The sequence below is a fragment of the Salarias fasciatus genome, chromosome 22 (assembly GCF_902148845.1).
Source record: "Salarias fasciatus chromosome 22, fSalaFa1.1, whole genome shotgun sequence".
Lineage (NCBI taxonomy): Eukaryota > Metazoa > Chordata > Actinopteri > Blenniiformes > Blenniidae > Salarias > Salarias fasciatus.
In genome coordinates, this window is record NC_043765.1 from 7,214,792 (window position 1) to 7,232,428 (window position 17,637).

The 17,637-nt window shown below is 39.6% G+C and overlaps 1 protein-coding gene across 8 annotated transcripts in view; it reads right to left on the bottom strand.

Moving 5' to 3' along the window:
• Positions 1 to 1,387, bottom strand: part of LOC115409924 (myocyte-specific enhancer factor 2D homolog) — a 32,760-nt gene extending 31,373 nt beyond the window's left edge. For all 8 annotated transcript variants that reach the window (XM_030121269.1, XM_030121270.1, XM_030121264.1 and 5 more), the window contains exon 1: positions 1,185 to 1,387. The gene's annotated coding sequence lies outside the window, so the exon portion shown is untranslated. The remainder of the gene's footprint in view (positions 1 to 1,184) is intronic.
• Positions 1,388 to 17,637: the final 16,250 nt, after the last annotated feature.

Here is a 17,637-nt window from a genome sequence, read left to right on the forward strand (position 1 = left end):
AAATTCTCAACATAGAAGTATGGTTGATTTTATTGTGGGTTATAGGAAGAAATTGTAAAGAGGAAAACAATAGTAGTTTGGAACATTTTTTGCTTGTATAAAACATTTTTTAATTAGGTAAATTATGGGAAAATCTTTATTAAAAAAAACTTTATATATGAATGAAGCATAATTCAGTATTTTTATTGAAACACCAATACAGATGCATGCATTTATGTTTTGTGGAGGATTCATCATAATATTACTTATTTTTGTAACGATGCCCCAAATATAAAATGCCGGGCTTTCCAGTTACATGGCAAATGACATTATTTCAAAAGCAGTCACTTAGGTTATGAAACTTATTCACATAATATCTTATATCCAAGCATCACAGAATCATTTAATCAGCCAGAAAAGCAGATATCTAGTTTAGGGCCAACACTGATATTCCCTTTATGTGTTGATATCACATATAGTATGCGCCTAAGCCAAGCAGGAAATGACTTTATTCTTTCCAAAAAAAAAAAAAAGAAAAGAAAAGAAAAACTGGATACAATGCATGAAGGGATTTGAACAATAGCTAATTTCCTCATGTGTAGAGTGTCCTTCTTGTGTTAGCTTACAAGAGTGTCAGATTCTGCACAGGGAAGCGATATGCCTGCTAAAATGAGATTTGAATGTGAGAAGATAAAGTGGGATGAGGACTCGAAGCGCGTATCCTGCAGCCGTGGTGACAGATGGAGTCTGGAGACTGAGCAGGCCCACTGACGGCAGACACAGGTACCCTCCAGGATCTCAATCTGACATGTTGGACACCGACACTGCCGCCAGATCACCTGCCCTGATTTTTTAATCAAGCCACGCGTACTCCCACAACAACCCGTGGCTGAGTTGTGGGGCAAAAAGACGCGCTCGCGTTACTCCAAACAGGCCATTTCACAATTTTCTAGTTACGAGCCCGACCGACAGCCATTACCTTCTTCACTCTCTACATGCAGCTCGACTGGGAGAGCTGGAGTACGCACTACTTTTAACCTCCGTACGGATATTTCGCGTTCATCTGAACGCTGCGAGCATGTATTATGTAAACCAAGAGTGTTGTTTAGCTATAACTTTTCGCTTTATTAAAATAACAAGGCAAGCACAGCCTGGACCCGTGCGAGGAAAAAAGACGCAGGAAGGAAATGTATCACTCCACTTACCCTGAAATATTGCTGATAAACACCGACTATAGGCCTTCCGCCACCTGCTCCAGAGGTGACCCGCGTCGAGTTAAGAAGCATTAAATAACTGCTCTGAAGCGACGTCTTTATTTACACGGATCCGCGGCATTTTAGTCCATTTAATGTTGAAGTAACTATACTGTCCACCCAGGCGACACAGCGTACCCACTGTACGACCGACGTCAGTGACATTAGCAGGCGATTGACCCGCCGGGGAGCCAATGAGAAGCTGACGTGCGAACTTGTGGTCCAATCAGAAGGTGGAGTCAGCTGAGGGGGCGGGTCTTCGGGAGAGGACATGACGGAGGTGACGGCCATGTTCTGCAATAGTGTTTGTATCCCTCCGCCTCAGTATTTACCTTTTGCATGATTTTGCATGTGGGGAAAATGTCAGTGTAGCCCCACTGTGCCCTGCCTGCTTTCCATACCACAGCCCGCTAGCACATTTGTTTTTCACGGCTGGAATCACCACAGTTCCGTAAGTGGAAAATAACCAGCCGTTCAGACACGAGAAGCCTGTTAAACAAGGAAAACGTCCAGATTGTCCTTTTTAAATCTCTCGCACGACATCCCATCACAGCCTGCAGACATGTCCACTGAGAAAATGCCAGGCTAAAGGAACAGTTACATCAGTGAGAAGTCTAAAGAATGCACAATTGCAGAATAATGTGCAAATCAGCCATTCACTGTGTTAAATAGGCCAGCCCACCCTGTGCATATTACTGCATAACATCCTTTTATTGACATGTGTTGGTCTCTTTTGGCTGCATAAGCTTTTGCTGTATTTGTTCTCCATCTTTGCACATAACAGTGCTTTTATATGCATGGACGGATCAGGGCACAAAGACCTCCTGGGCAGAAAGGTTGCAAAAGGCCCTCGCACATCTGACAAGGATCAGGACACCCTGGTGTTTTTTGATGTCTTGTGCCTCCAACTGCACATTATTCAGTTGATTGTCATTGTCATCCTATTGTACATATTTTCTTTGCTTTAGTTGTTTACTGTTTGTGGTCATTTTGTGGCTTTGTAGTTTTTTTTTTTTCTCACTGCTTTAGGATGGTTTTCTATGGACTACTTTTTTTTGTCTCAGTTCTGTGGTGTTGGTTATTGTTTTATTTCTCATATTTCTGTTTGCCTATAATTCTGGTTATAACACTGATTTTTAGTCATTTGGAGTGATATTCATATTAGGTTACATCATTTTACAGTATTTTTTTCTTTTTGATATAATCACATACTTGTTTTACTCCAGTTTTGTTTGTGTGTGCTTTCATAATCTCTTTCAAAGCTAGACTTTCACACTGGAGTGGCCTGGAATCCTGGATAGACCAGTTTCTAGCCCTCCTTCTCATGACATAAAAGGTGCAATGAGCAAATAAAATGTAAAGACGATCTGAAATATGGCTTCTAAACAAATCAGACCTCTGGCATTTTGTCTGAGCACCTGAGAGTATGTTTTAGTGATGCTTTAAAAAGAAAAGTTCCTTAATTCAATTACAACAAAGAAATCATCAAGTCTAAGGCCCAACAGTCCAAACACCTAAATCCTAATGCATGGCAAATTCCTACTCAGAAATCCAGCTTTTGAAGTCTTAAAACAGCAGTCTTTGTGCTGCAGTGCACTTTTGCCTAACTTGCACTTATCATTGGGTAGATTAAATTCTTCTGCTCTTTGTTAAATTGAAGACATGTACAGTCTATCTTACACTCATTTTCCCTCTCTATATCTTTTATTTTAGTCTGTTAAAACTGCAGAGAATTGGCATCATGGACTTTGTATTTGTCACTGTACAAGGCCAATAAAGTTGATTCAAATCTCAAACAGTTTTTTTTCTCTGTGCAACATCATTTATTTAATCCACGATGTCCCATTTTTACAGATACCTCTCAGCTTCATGTCAGCAGAAAACCTCCTTTACATGTATTGTTTTGATTATAATGAGCGTGCAGTTTGTCAAATAAAATCCAAAAGTAGTCTGTGTTGTCTGTCAGCTCAAAAACAGCCTATTTCCATGCCCAGTTTTATTCAAATGCGCTTTGCAAAGCAGCAAAGCAACTGCAGCTTGTTATCTCGCTGGCAGTGGTACTCATCCTATTCTTTCCAATGAACAAATCTGACAGGCTCTTTTAAGGAGTTCCTCACAACGCGGCATGCCAGGTGAAGAGAAACCTACTATGCTTGTCAAGTCGCTGCTGTTGTCTTACTCGTCTCCTTTTTTTTTTCTTTTTTTCTTTTTTTTTTTTGAGACGACAGCATTTGGGAATACTGTCATGTTGAAAAATATTTCTTTCAAAACATATTTAAGTATTGAGAACAGGTGGCATTATTCCCCAATAGGAGCACAGTTAGTTACTTGCTCCCAGCTCCCTGCTCTGTATTCAAGAAACTGTATTCACACATTTTAGCTGGATGGAACAATCAATACTGCTTTAACATTCGAATGCTCAACATGCAGCTAAATTTGCATGTGTGGCTCTGCAAAAGTATTGAAAACAAATATGATAATAGCAATAACTAACCAGAGAAACAGGATGGGAAATATGCAAATTCCTTACGCGGTTCCACAATTAAGGATTCACAGGTGACAGGTATGCCAGCTATAAACAAAAGTAGAAGGGAGGAGGTCACTATTTGCACATCTTTGCCCTGGAGGCTTGCGAAATACATTAAACCAGTCGAGGCAGTTGGCAATTACAAATGCTACCAGTGGGCGCAGTTCATCTTGTAACAGAGATCACAGTGATGTGCACACTCATCTCCAGAGAGCTAAAAATGCTTTTCAAGATGCTTCATCTCTAGTAACATGCTGCCCACATTATTCTTCCTTCCACTGCCTTTCTAGGCAGACTCGTGTCCTAGTTTAAGAACATATGCTGTATCAGACCCAGAGCTGGGGACCACTGGGAATAGACAGGCTTGCTGAGATAAAGCGCGTGACATCTTGGAAAAATGCCTCATAAGGGACCTCTTGGATTAGAAACAGAGTATCAAAGGAAAGCTTGATTTTTTTTTTATTTTTAGGAGTGGGGGATCTATAAACTACAAATAGGCACAGAGATGAGTCACTTTCGCAGGAACCAGCACAAGCTTGACTCCACTGTGGACGAGGAGAAGAGTGAGGCACCAGAGGAAAAGAAGAGCCATCTGTGGACGATGTAATGAAGCCATGTTCAGGGGCTTCACTACATCCTGTGAAAAAAAAAAAAAGAGAAAAACTACAGGAATCCAGTGAAGACCTCCAAGTTTCTAAAAGTTCATAGAAGTCATTTGGATGAAGTCCAGCGGTGAGTAGAAACTCAAAGACTGTAGTATAAGTGTCCAGAGGCAGAGAGGAGGAATGAAACGCAGGTCAGAGAGGGCAGTAAGATCACGCTCCACAGGATGGAAACATTCAGCCGTAGAAAGAAGTGGCCTTGGGCTCGTGAAAAGAAACGAGTGGGCATCTGTTTAATGTCCTCCGCTGGCTGGAGGAAGCTCAGCGTTAAGGTGCTTGAACTTTCTCTTGTGTTGGATGGATATCTGCTGGTAGCGGCAGGTTAACCACCAACAAGATGGTGAAATGATCCTTGACCTGGATGTTTTTTCAGCATTCTCCTGCACGAAACAAATCTCTGGTAGTGATTCTAGTTTTCTGCCAATATTCAAACATGCAGAACTGCATGAAAGATCAATGACAATTCAGAGTATTCAGGAGCTCCGATGCATCACCTGAACAAAGTGCAGTTAAATGGGTCAGTGCGATGGCTGGTGAGTGACCATGAAGCATGCATGGAGCTCTTTTAAGGCTGTATTGGTAAATCAGTTGAGTTAAAAGGCCTCTAATTCAGACCAAATAGCTCACTGGATATAACTTGCCTCTGGCTGTACGGCATTCAGTATGCCAGTTAACCTTTAATAAGACACAAATTATAACACTTGAAAAGTGAATGTCACTCTTTCAGTCAAGTCTATCAAAACACCATTATAAGTCAAACATATGCAATAAGGGGTATAAAATAGACTTGGAGCACACATATTTCACATTTTAGAGCTTTGAAATGTCTGTGATTGGGATGAAATTATCACTTACATGTAAAATGTTGAAGAAAGGTCCTTCAAAAGATCCTAAATTGGACTCATTAGACACATGGAGCTCATATTTAAAGGTGAACACGCTGTGATTTGCACTGGATGATGTAATTGTACCAGCACATTGTATGTCAACAAGAATGGAGGCGCCATTATCACATTTTTCATATTTCATGTTGAAAGCATCAGGAAAGTGAATTTACTAGAAATATTGAATGCTTTACCAAAGGAAAGAGGCCAAAGGACAACCTGAAAACATTCAGCAAGTCTCGTAACACTAATACCTACCAGTTTTTAGCACAGCTATTTTATCTTTTAGTCATTTGTTGACTGTAACTTTTTTTGTTGTTGTTGTTGATTTGCAGGACATGAAAAAAGAATAGTTTAGAAATGGTTAAAATGTAACTAATATGTAACTATAACCTGTCCTACTAATTTGAATAGCAACATAAAGTACTCTTAAATATGATGCAATGCAGGCCAAACGCAGTGAGAAGATCATACCTTATGGGCAATTTACAGTCACCTAACAGAGGTGTGTGTGTGTGTGTGTGTGTGTGTGTGTGTGTGTGTGTGTGACTAGTAAAAAAAGATTTTAATAAAACACCTGCCGCCTTATGACAATGGTAAACATGATAATGAGAGACAAATACTTGTCTCGTTAGACTTGACTTTAACATGAGTTTCTTTAGCTGAAAATTGCAGGAATAGACCTTCAAGAAACAGTAAGAGGACCCAGGAGAACCGGGTCGAGAGCTGCATCTTCACTTTATGATTGAACTGGTACCATTCCACATTCAAATAATCCTCTTGTGCTTAGTGCTGATTAGCCGTATGTAGTGTATCTTCTGCCAGCCTTTGTCAGGGTGGATAATCAACTGAGTTAAAACATTAAACAGAAGTACAACCTTGTCTTGCAAAAGTGTCTTGCTGATTTTCTTCATAGTTAACATTCAAATTTACAAATACCTCTTCGCTGTGGCCTCCAAATTCAGTCTGAGAAAAATCAAGTTTAGGTGTTTTTTTCTGCCAGTGAAGATCGATGTACAATCAATTTCATAAAGTTGGGGCTGCTGACTTCAAGCTTTCTTTATTTTGCAGAAAGTTTGAGAAGAGCTATGTGCAAACAGGTTATGATCCTAGATTTCAAATTAAAGGAGAAGGCAGGTAGATACTGTGTGAATCGATCCATAATGGTTCAATAAAGGGCAAACATGTCAGAATCGGTCAGCAAGAAACAAACAAAATATCCAAAAGACAATTTCAGTGATCAATGATCACCCACTTCATTGTTTATTTGTTTGCTGCTGTATGTGTTTTCCTCGTCGTTTCCTTTCCTATTTCCCCTGAACCACAACTGTTCCAGCTGTAAAGCTGCCACCCTGACTCTGGTTCTGCAGAGGAATACTCCAGGTAAAAGGTTTTTCCTTTTAGCTTTCCACTTTGTTTGTGGACTTTATTGTGTTTTTATCTGTTAACATGCCATCATATGGCTAAGGTATCAGTAATACTAAATAAAACTGAACTGAATTGATATATTTTCTCTATCATCAAGTCTTAATCTGAGCAGCCTTTTTAGTAAGCTACAAGAAGCCCTGGAATCATCCTCTCATCTATAATAACTGACACCCCACAGAGATTACAGAATCCAAAAAGCAGAGATATTTATCAGAAGAGCTTTAACATCTTCACATGTCCCATCTGCATGCCTGCTAACGTGTTTCACTCTCACCATGATAAAGACAAACAACAACAAGCCAAACTGCTCCCCGTGCTGGTCCACACACCTCTGTCCCCCCCCCCCCCCCCCCCCCCCCCCAACCGCACACAGTCTCCACACTCCCACCCACATACTCTCCACTCTGCCATCATGTTACTCTTACCATTTCATTTTATCACAGAGACGAGAGCTACTTGTCACTACTCGCGAGGGCGTTCTGTTGCACCGGCCGTGTTTTCACATTAAATTCACACAACGGTGAAAGCAGAAATCCTACAAAGAGCCATTAGCTGTGAGCTACAGCAGATTTCAAAACAAACGTACAAATGCAGTAAAGATAAGACACAGGAGATGGGTGGATGAATGTATGGGTAAACAGAAATAGGTTGAAATGTGGAATTTTACACACACATTGAATTTTAGCCCAATGACAGACTTATCAAAATACAGGAGAACATGCAAAGTCCACAAGCCCAGAATCAAACTGAGCATTATCTCAGTGTGAGGTGAGGGGCCAAACCGCTACACTACCCTCCTGCCATCACCAAAATCTGCCTCATGAAATCTCTGGCCATCTTTATCATGCCTTCAGTCGAGATACGTCACATCCACTGATGGTGCTAAAAAAAACATATCCTCTGGGAGCAATAAACACCTGTATGGAGGCTCACCGCGATCCACTGAAAAGAGCGACCGCTGGTATTTCTGCAGGTCTTTTCTCTGTAGACCCCTAAATACAAAACAACTTCCCATTAGCGCTGTTTTAAACACATTCATGTTCCCCCCAGGATGAACTCTCATTACTGCGGTCATCAAACCTCTCTGCCATAAAGTGCTCTCTCACTAGGTCTTAACTCTCCATAATTCTAACTCGTGCACCTGTGCTCAGGTCCGTTCCACCTGACAGTGTGCATGCCGGGACTGTTTTATTACTGTGGCTCAGGAAAACTGGTTTGAGGAACAATCAAAAGTAATTTGACCAAACTAATCTCTGACGCTGGAAAACCTAAGTGCTGAAACGAAAGCGGAGGAACCAGTTCTACATGAAATCCTCTCAGAGAAGGAGGCAGCTCCGCTCAGTGCAGGGCACAAATTTCCCTTTTGTCCCACAGATGTGTTTTTTCAGAGCTGTCACCTCCTCCGAGCAATGAGACCTGAACAAATGACACCATTAGATAACTCGGAACATTATACGTTCCCTCAGTCCACCCTCATTGTGTTACTGCAGGGGTTTGTGTTTCGTAGAAATGTATTTCCACTGATAAATGTGCGGCTCTACAATGTGAGAAATCTCATCACTCAGCTACAGGTGATTTCACAGATAAAGCATCAGTGTTCAGACGCAGCGGCCAACATATAAATCTTTGAATATGGATGAAATACCGTGAGCCAAAAATAAAACAGGGCTGCTAACAATGCAAACACTCTCTCCTTGTTGCTTTCTATTGAGGCTTCACAGACATACGTGTTTAAGAAACATTTATGTTTCATTAACACGCGTGTTATGTTAATGATGACATTTATGTTTCATTACCGTTTACCATGAAACTTTAGATTCCACTGGGTTTTTGTTTCAAATAATTATTTATGTATCTCACTTGCATATTGCCTGATTAACAAAATTGGAGGATATGTGACTGAACAAACACAGCTCTTTGTAATTTGTGAGGAAACATTAAAATCAGCTCATTTTGAAGTAAAAACTATATGAAAGGATGACAGGTAAAACAAAAAAAACAAAAAACAAAAAAAATCAAAGCTAGGACTTTACTTTGCGTGTGAGTTTTATCTGAAATGGAATCTTTTCATGGTATATCCTGACCTGAATCCAATATCAGCAAAAATAGGCTTAAATCTGTCTGAAATGAGCACAGAATATATACTGTATATATAAACATAAGAAATACAATATGCGGTATGGAGGAAACAGAAAACAACAAATCTCAACTCTAATTTACAAAAGAAAATCTGTTGATCAAACATCAATTCACCTTCTGTATTTACTGTTTTAGGGCCAGGGTGGCTGAGTTTCCTTGTATGTCATTGCATGAATCAATAAAATGGTTGGAATTAAAAACTGTGTCAAGGCGTGGATTTGTTACATCGGCATCTTTTTTACTTCTCGGTGAGTTGAATTGTTGCTGTGCTTTGCTGCTTCGTCTGATTGTCCTCCTTAAAGGCCCTAAAGGGTCAGAAGGTCACGACTCCACTTGTTGTCTACACATGGTTTCCATTCATTCTTATATCTTCCTCTGGTCACCTGTTACTGTGTTAGCTGAGCAGAATGCCTTTCTGTCAGGAAGTTGCTGTTACTCTGACCACGTGGGAACTTTGGGCAAGGCAGTAAAGTTAGGTTAGCGGGAAGTTGGAGCGTATTCACCAACTTTCTTAAAGTTCATATGATCCACTGTGATTTTGACGTCTTGAATGTCTGTTCTATGAATCTGCTGCATTTTATGTTTCTCCTCTTAAAGGGATTTTTTTGGGGGGGATTCTTTCCATATGTGAAGCGATAATCTAAGGACAGAATGTACAGATTGAAAAGCCCCTTGAAGTTTATTTATGCTTTGTGACGATCGACTGCAATAAATAAACTTGATTTGACTGCGTGCGCATTGGGGCTGTCGTATAATACCACCATTGTGTGTGGAAAAGCGCCTCGGGCAGAAGAAGCTGGACTCCCAACAGTGAGGCTGTTACAGTGCGTGATAAACAACGTTCATTTAGAAATTAGCGTCTGTGATAAGCAGCTTATATCTTCCCGCAGGTTAAATAGGAACTGTGTGCAAAACAAAGGCTTTTTATGTTTCTGGAGGACATGGTGTATTTGTGTGTGTGTGTGTGTGTGTGCGTGTGTGTGTGTGTGTGTGTGTGTGTGTGTGTGTGTGTGTGTGTGTGTGTGTGTGTGTGTGTGTGTGTGTGTAATAAATCCAGGGATCCCAAAAGGCCCAAGTTCCCTCTAAATGCTGTTGGCATCATTTAATTGATCACATGTTGGTTCATCTACAAGTCTTCTAACTTCAGGTTTTGGCAACGATCTGGTGTTTTGGTCTATATTTAGCTAAATTAATGGTAAAATAAACTGTCTACTTCTTTTTGCCAGATAAGTGAATACAAAGTTATCAATTAATCTTTGATACCGCTTTCTAACAATTGAATGTCATTTTAAAAAAGCAGCCAAAGTTGCATTGTGTCTTCATAAACATGTAAAGTGTTGTGAGAACAAAAGGGCAGCAATAAAAAAAGCAATAATAGTCTGACACCTGCCAGTTATTTCTGACAGGCCGACAATGACCTCTGACCTGACAGAAGTGGAAGTCATTGTTCATCGAGCAAAAATAGAAAAAGTGTTGAAAACTTCTCAGAAAGCTGTTACTGATAACCGTAGAGGAAATGTAACACCTTCTTCAACCCAAAGAGAACTCCCGAAGATGTTTCTCTGCCATATTTAGGAACAAAACACTTGACTGATAAGAATATTTTCAGTTTTTAACAACCACTTGCAATGTGTTTTTGATGAAAACTTTCTACATGCTTTCAACACTGATAACAAAGAAGATTTATTAATGAAACTATGTTATTTTCCTGATGTAAGGCAGAGGAGAATCAAGTCTTTAGTGTTATTTATCAAAATTTAAAGTGATTTTTAGATCGTGACCCAGCACATGTGTTAAAAACTGTTTTTAGACCATTTTTCTTCACTAAAGAGAAAGAGGCAAGAGTAGGGGTGATTCTAGGCAGATAGATCAAAAAGACAGGTTTTTTTAACCTAAAACATGTGTTGTTACACTGCGCTTCCTTTTTTTACAGTCTAAATTGAGTTTTTTGGTGGGTTTTTTTTTTTTACATTATAATAACCTTATCGTTTGATATGAAATCTCAGGTTTTTTGACAACTGGTGTTGCAGAGTGGATTTACAGTGGAACTAAAGGAATAGTGGGATATGAAAGTCCTGTATAAAACAGCTTAATATTGCATTTCCCATTCACACCCTGGAGTGTGCAGAAGAAACTTCCTAACCCTCAAAAACAGTGTTCAACATCAACGCCTTCCGAAACACAATTGGTTCAATGAGAGGAAATATATAGTCTATAATAATATTGTCTTTATTTATACAGCACCGCCTCAACTGTAAAGAGATGTAACCACAGCATCAAAACTCTAAAATGTGGCTCTGATCAGATTCTCAGGTGATTCCAAAGCTGGTGAGATGTGATAGGAAAAGCTTGGTCCCCTACAGTTCTCACCTTCAGGGCCTCATCTGTTCATAAAGGGTCATAAATGTGAAGCATTACTGTGATCACTGATGTCTAGTGGGCCTCTTTGAACAGCTCAGTTGAGCAGACTTGTTCTTTTTCTGGCCTGTTGGGGCAGCAGAGCATCAGAAAGCAGCTCTCCGGTGGTTTAAATGTAATACTCATGAAGACCACGTGGTGGGAGCAGCAGAAAAGAAAACCAGGTCTGACTTCATGTCGGGTCTCGTCCTGCTCGATAAATTTCCCCACAGCAGGTAAACTATTAAAACCACGATCAGACCTGCTAATGCGGATATTTCTGGCTTGATCACTGACTGAATGCATATTTTGAACCAGCAGTTTAAACCAAAAGAGCCCGGTAAATCAGTCATTTTAACAGTTGCTTCTCAGACCTGTTTGACTTTTCAATGAACCGCATATTTATCACACAGACAGTAACGCTCATAACACCAAATTAATCAAAAATGACACTAAATATAGAGCAATAATACATTAGTTATTGTTTTTCCTGTTCTGGTATAATTTGAAGATCATTTGAGCACAATGGTCTTCGCATATTTGACACCTCGATTAAAGGAATGAAGCCAGATATTTTTTTTTACGTGAGCATCAAAAGGCTTTGTGTGTTTTTATTTATTTGTGCTGACAACACTGAGATTATTTCCAACCCATTTTCTGAAAGATGCTTTAGTCTTGTGAAGAACAACAGCAAAAAAATCTCAATCAAACCCAATCAACAAGCAGAAATTTATTTTAAAAGGGACTGAATGGCATCAGGATTTATTAATTTCCCCATTTACGGTATCAATATTTTGATAGAATTCTGTTGAGTTATCTGTAAAACAAAGCTCAGGAAGGAGCACCTTTACAGGGATCTCATGCACTGAAACGCTTCATAAATTCCTCTGGAAAATACTTTGCATCCTGAAGTGTTTGCTCGACTCTTTCACGTCGTTAAAATAAATCAACACTCATGCACGCCATTCAAATACAAGAAAATCTGTGTAAAAGCCTAAAATGATCCAAACCACAAACATTTCACCATTTCTGGGGAAGAAAAAAAAATCTGATGGCAAACTGATATGTGTCACTGAAACTCTGCAAAACAGTGACTTTACACGATCAAGAATTTTTTCCAAAATAACATCATTTACAGCGAAGAAGGCTAAATATGTCTGAGTAGACTGGGTTCATGTCTGAGAGAAAACAGTCATGAATCGCAGAAAAGACCAACAAGTGGTCTGTTATTTAAAGAAAAAAAAACTCAAGGTCAAATGTGATAGATTGCCCAAATAATTGATTCAGAAATCCAGAAGCGAGTTTGACAATTTTCTAAACTTCCAAATAATTAAAAGGAAAAAAATCTTTTTTTTCTTTTTTTTTTTTCTTTTTTATTACTATGAAGAATTTATCCATTCGCAAAGGTAATTGGTTGTCATCATGATAACACCCTTGAAAACCCGATTGTTGATTTTATTATTATCTGTGTGAAATGAATGTTTGTGTTTGCATAAGAATTATCATTTATGTCTTGGAACAGCAACTTTTCAGTAAACTGCGTGCAGTGAGGACTTGTTCTCACTGTGTCCCCACAGACTGAATATAAATGAAACCCAAGATTTCCCCGATATCGATTAAAAAAAAATGACATTGCATTCATGTTTTTCTTCTAATCTTCAAACCACAATGTTGTTCACTTGTTGCAAGAAAATGAAAACATGTTCATGATGCACGTCCATGTGAAATCACTCAGAGCAGCAAAATTCAACATTATCACATAAATAGCAATGTTTCTTCGTTTGAAAAAATCAAAAGATAAACTTTCCAAACTGAAATTAAGTCTCCACATTTGAATCATGAAATACTCGCAGCATGTTCAAAAATGAAGACTTGTATACCAAAATGTTCATAAACTGAGTAAATGATAAGTCATGGGTTCAGTTGATTTACTTTGTGCAAACACCACATATATAAAAAAGTATGCTCTGAAAATTATATACGAACATTTTAACAGTGCAAAAAAATTAAGTGAAAATTAAATTAAACAAGAACAATTGTTGATGCTCTTTCTCTCAGAGACTTCATCCAGATACAGTAAATCTCTTGATCAGCCTATTCTTTCAGTGGTGTGTTCACTGCTTGCACAGTTCACACTGTGCGTGCACATACACAAGCTCTGCGATTTAAACAACTAAATGAACTGACAACAACGATTCCATCTGAAAAAAAAAGAATCTTGAGAAATTAAGTGATTGGAGAAAAAAAAACCTGTATGCTTTTTAAGGGTTGAAAACATGCTAGAACACACTAAATCTATCCAACAGTTGGCATTTCTCTTGCGCATTTCATAAGTGCATTGGGATTATGGAGATTCATAATTGGTCAACAAAAATGTCATACACGCACACATAAATGCAACCATGTGTATAAGAAGAAGGTGATTGTGTTGGAGACTGAAGAATAAATATGAGCCCAAACCCTCCAATATTAATGATTTAATTATATTCATAATAAATCCAAAGCAGCCACTTGCAGGAGGAAGATGCACAAGAGGCTAATTGCTTGACACAACTGTTTCAACTTGGCTCGCATTCTTTTTGGCAGCAGCTTTTGCAAATTAGAAGTTGATTATCAGCCAAAAAGTTGCACAAAAACCAAGAGCCCAGAGGTAAGCATCATGTTATACACATCCCTCAAGCACTATTAAATTTCAACTACAACCACAAATTACAGTAATGTCTACTCTTTTTTTTTTTCCAGGACGCAGATTGTGCCAGATTTCACTGTGAATTCACGTTTTTTGTTGTTGCAGACCGTTGTTTTCTCTTCAGTTCGCTGAAGCTGCAGCTCAGCTAAAGACTTGTAAATTCTCTGCAGCATTTTGGCAAATGCTCTGAGAGTGAAGGAGAGCTGGTGGTCCCCTCTGAAGGGGCACCAGTTGAATTCCTGCAAGTATCCAAACTGATTTCCGCTGGAAAGAAAGAAAGAAAGAAAGAAAGAAAGAAAGAAAGAAAGAAAGAAAGAGGAGCTTCTGCTGCCAAATAATTTACAGCATGCTCACATCGACGGTGAATGGTCGACTTTTTTTTATATTATTCATAGACGCACTGGGGGAGTATAGGAAACAGAAACAGAAACTCAAAAGACTTTCTACATTTCTAAAGTAAGTCTAATTCTGCAGCAGGAGTTTAACCCCACTGAGCCCCCCCACCCCCTACCCCCAATTAATTATACACCACCACGTCTCATTAAGCTCCTATTCAAATCGGACGATCCCAATTTGAATATTGGCGCGACGTGGGGGTGAAGGTCCGTGCGTGCATGGACACACACACACACACACACACACACACACATACACAGAAGCAAAACACTCAGTGAATACTTGTGGTCAGGAAAAACTATGAGTGATGATATTTCCAGCACTATCAGGTGAGGCGTTGAGTGTGTGTGTGTGTGTGTGTGTGTGTGTGTGTGGGTGTGTGTTGTCCTTTTCGTGGTGCGCGCCGCTCGCCATGCAGCGTCCGTAAAAAGGCTGCGTCTGTCGCGCCGCCTCTCTGCTCACTGAAGCGCTGTATGGCGTCTGGGGCTGGCAGCGGTAAAACAATGGAGGGCTGGTGAGGGTGGTTTACTGCTGTCGGAAGGTGTGAGACACACTTTGACCCAGCAGCCAAAAGACTGTCTGCTTCTCACGGCCTGAAAGGAGCGACGGGGCAAAAAGCGATTCCTGCTGTAGGACCAAGGGTCTTCACCACGTTCGCACGCACAGAATAAAGTTGGAAAAACACCACATATGCTTACTCTAAATACTGCTCATTTATGCTTGTTGCAAATGTTATAATGATTGGAGTACAAGTCATTCTATACACTGGATGTAGGTGTGTGGGATCTACTGCACTGTGCAGATAATGGATCCTGACCAGGGTTCAGGTTAGGGGACATTAACAAAATTGATAGATTGTACAAGTATGAACTTGCATGGCGATTTGTATTGCATGGTAAAATGAGCTGCATAACGGGATCCATTATTTGCTCAGTGCAATCTACAAATCACGCTAAAACACACCAAGTTATAGTTTATAACTCATGTACTTTTATACATAATGATTTGCAGGATTTGATGTTGTCATCCTCAAATTAACTTCAGTGGAAGTAAGTTGAGTCATATTAGCCTAAAGCTTATTTTAATTCCCCTCAGCAGGATTAATGTAGAGTCTGGTAATAAAGTATCGGTAAAACATCATTATCACATCCAAATCAAACATCCAGAAGGCAATACAGTGCTTTGTTCTACATTACTATTCTTGATCTTGATATTTAACTTTTTTTTTCTGACAACAAACCAGTTTGCCCTTTTATGCAGGTGGGAGAAAACTCATCACGAACTTCGTTGGGCTGGAGAAGCTCCCTGCTTTGGTGGAGGTTCTCATGCATGCCAGATCCACCACACCGGCACCTACCAAAACTCAGTAGATTCGCTCCCCCAGTTGCTGAGTCAGTGGAGATTGCTGGGTTAGTGTCTGCTGGATCTCACTCTGCTTCATCTATACTTCCTCTGGTCTCCTGACAGCTTCCTGATTGACCTGGTTGGGATTCTGCAGTATCTGGTGTTTGGGAAGGTTTTGGATTTGTAACTGGCTTCAAGGTGTGAACCAGAGAGCACAAATAAATCTAATGCACCCTTTTCTCAGAACACTGTCTATGCCTCTCTTTTTGTCTGTCCTGTGTTTGTTTTATGTCTCACTTGGGTGTGCACAGCCCTCAATGGCGTAATGTAGGAAAAAAGCCTGAGATAAACTTGATAGGTTACTCGCCATGAGGGCAGGTGATGGTCACAGTCACAAATCAGAAAAAAATTGCATGCAGCTTGAACAGTGACATCATGGATGGTTGATTTCACTGTAAGAGCAGATCTGCAGACAAAAAAAAAAAGAAGAAAACTCATCACCTTCAGAGGTACAAAGCTCATCACTGAACTGCTGTCTTATGATGCTGCTGTTGAACCACTGTGTTTGGATCTTTGCTGTACAGATATTACATTGTGCTTTTGATTTGTGCTTTGGTTTACTTTAGCAAAATTGTTTTTTTTTTGTTTTTTTTTTTTTGCACATTTGTCAAATAGAAAACTGTATTATTTGTTTTTGATTAAAAATTTATTCTGTTTTAACCAGGAACTGTGCACATTTACAGCTTGAAAATAAATGTAAGCTTTGGCACTCAGAAACATATTTGTCACTTTGAGGCCCAATAATTAACCCCGGGGGGTACATCAGTGTAAACCCTGCCTTGGGGGACAGACATGCACTCCCTCTGCACCATTATTTCTGTTAGAGTTCAGCAAGTTTTGCTGGTCGTTGCTTCTTTTAACTCAGAAATACCCTGGAAATCTTTACAAGTCTGTTTTCTTTAAAGACTGCAACAGTTACATTTTGTTTGTGAGCTGCATCAGGGCAGGTTTTTTGTAATTTTTGCATCCGACTTGGATATTTTGCAGATCTGTCAGGCTGTACTTACTGCGGCGGACGCCAATACAAAGCTATGCTGCAAATGTATCTCATTCCTGCTGTGTGATTTGTCGTCACGATTGCCTTCACTGACAGGATAAACCTCAAACAAATGGCACAGACATACAAAATGACTCTCTCTGAACCTGTTGACACCAGAGATGTGATCTTAACACGTTTGAAACACTTAGTTGACATGGAAAACAAATGTGTTTTAGTCAGTATGATTTTGGCAGACAGTGGATGATTACAAAGTGGAAGTTCTAGATGCTAAATGTAGGTTGTTTTGCTCATGATCCCTCATTTGCTGTTATATTTTACAGAAACCATGAGAAAACTGGAACTGGCACAGTTTAAATCAAATATGTATTTCATCAATAGAAATAATGAACAAAATAATTAACACAAACGAGACCCACCCAGGAGTGTAATCTTTGCGCCTGAAGTCTGGCCTGACTCAATCACTTTTAACTTTGCTCAATGAAAAACCTGGAGTTCCAAATATCAATCTGATGTGTAATTTTGAAAGCTTTTGAGACATTTTCACTTTATCATGACAGTAAAAGTGAAAGCATCTATATCCAATGTTTTACCTGGAATCATGCTAAAAATTGTACAATTGAATCCCACTGACAGGTCATAACTGTGGGTCCTGGAGCAGGACCCTGCAGCCTGTTGCTCCGCAGGCGCTGCACTGTGGCAGTCCACTGTTCCTGGCATGGTGGGAAGGTTAAGTATGGACAGGATGGCTTAAATGTAAAAAAAGTAATTTCCCCAAGGGGTTCAATAAAGCACACTTTCCTTCTTAATTGTAATAATAAACTATGGAATATGAATGTCCTGCAAAAAAACAAAAGAACGACCCAAACTGTGAGTTATTGA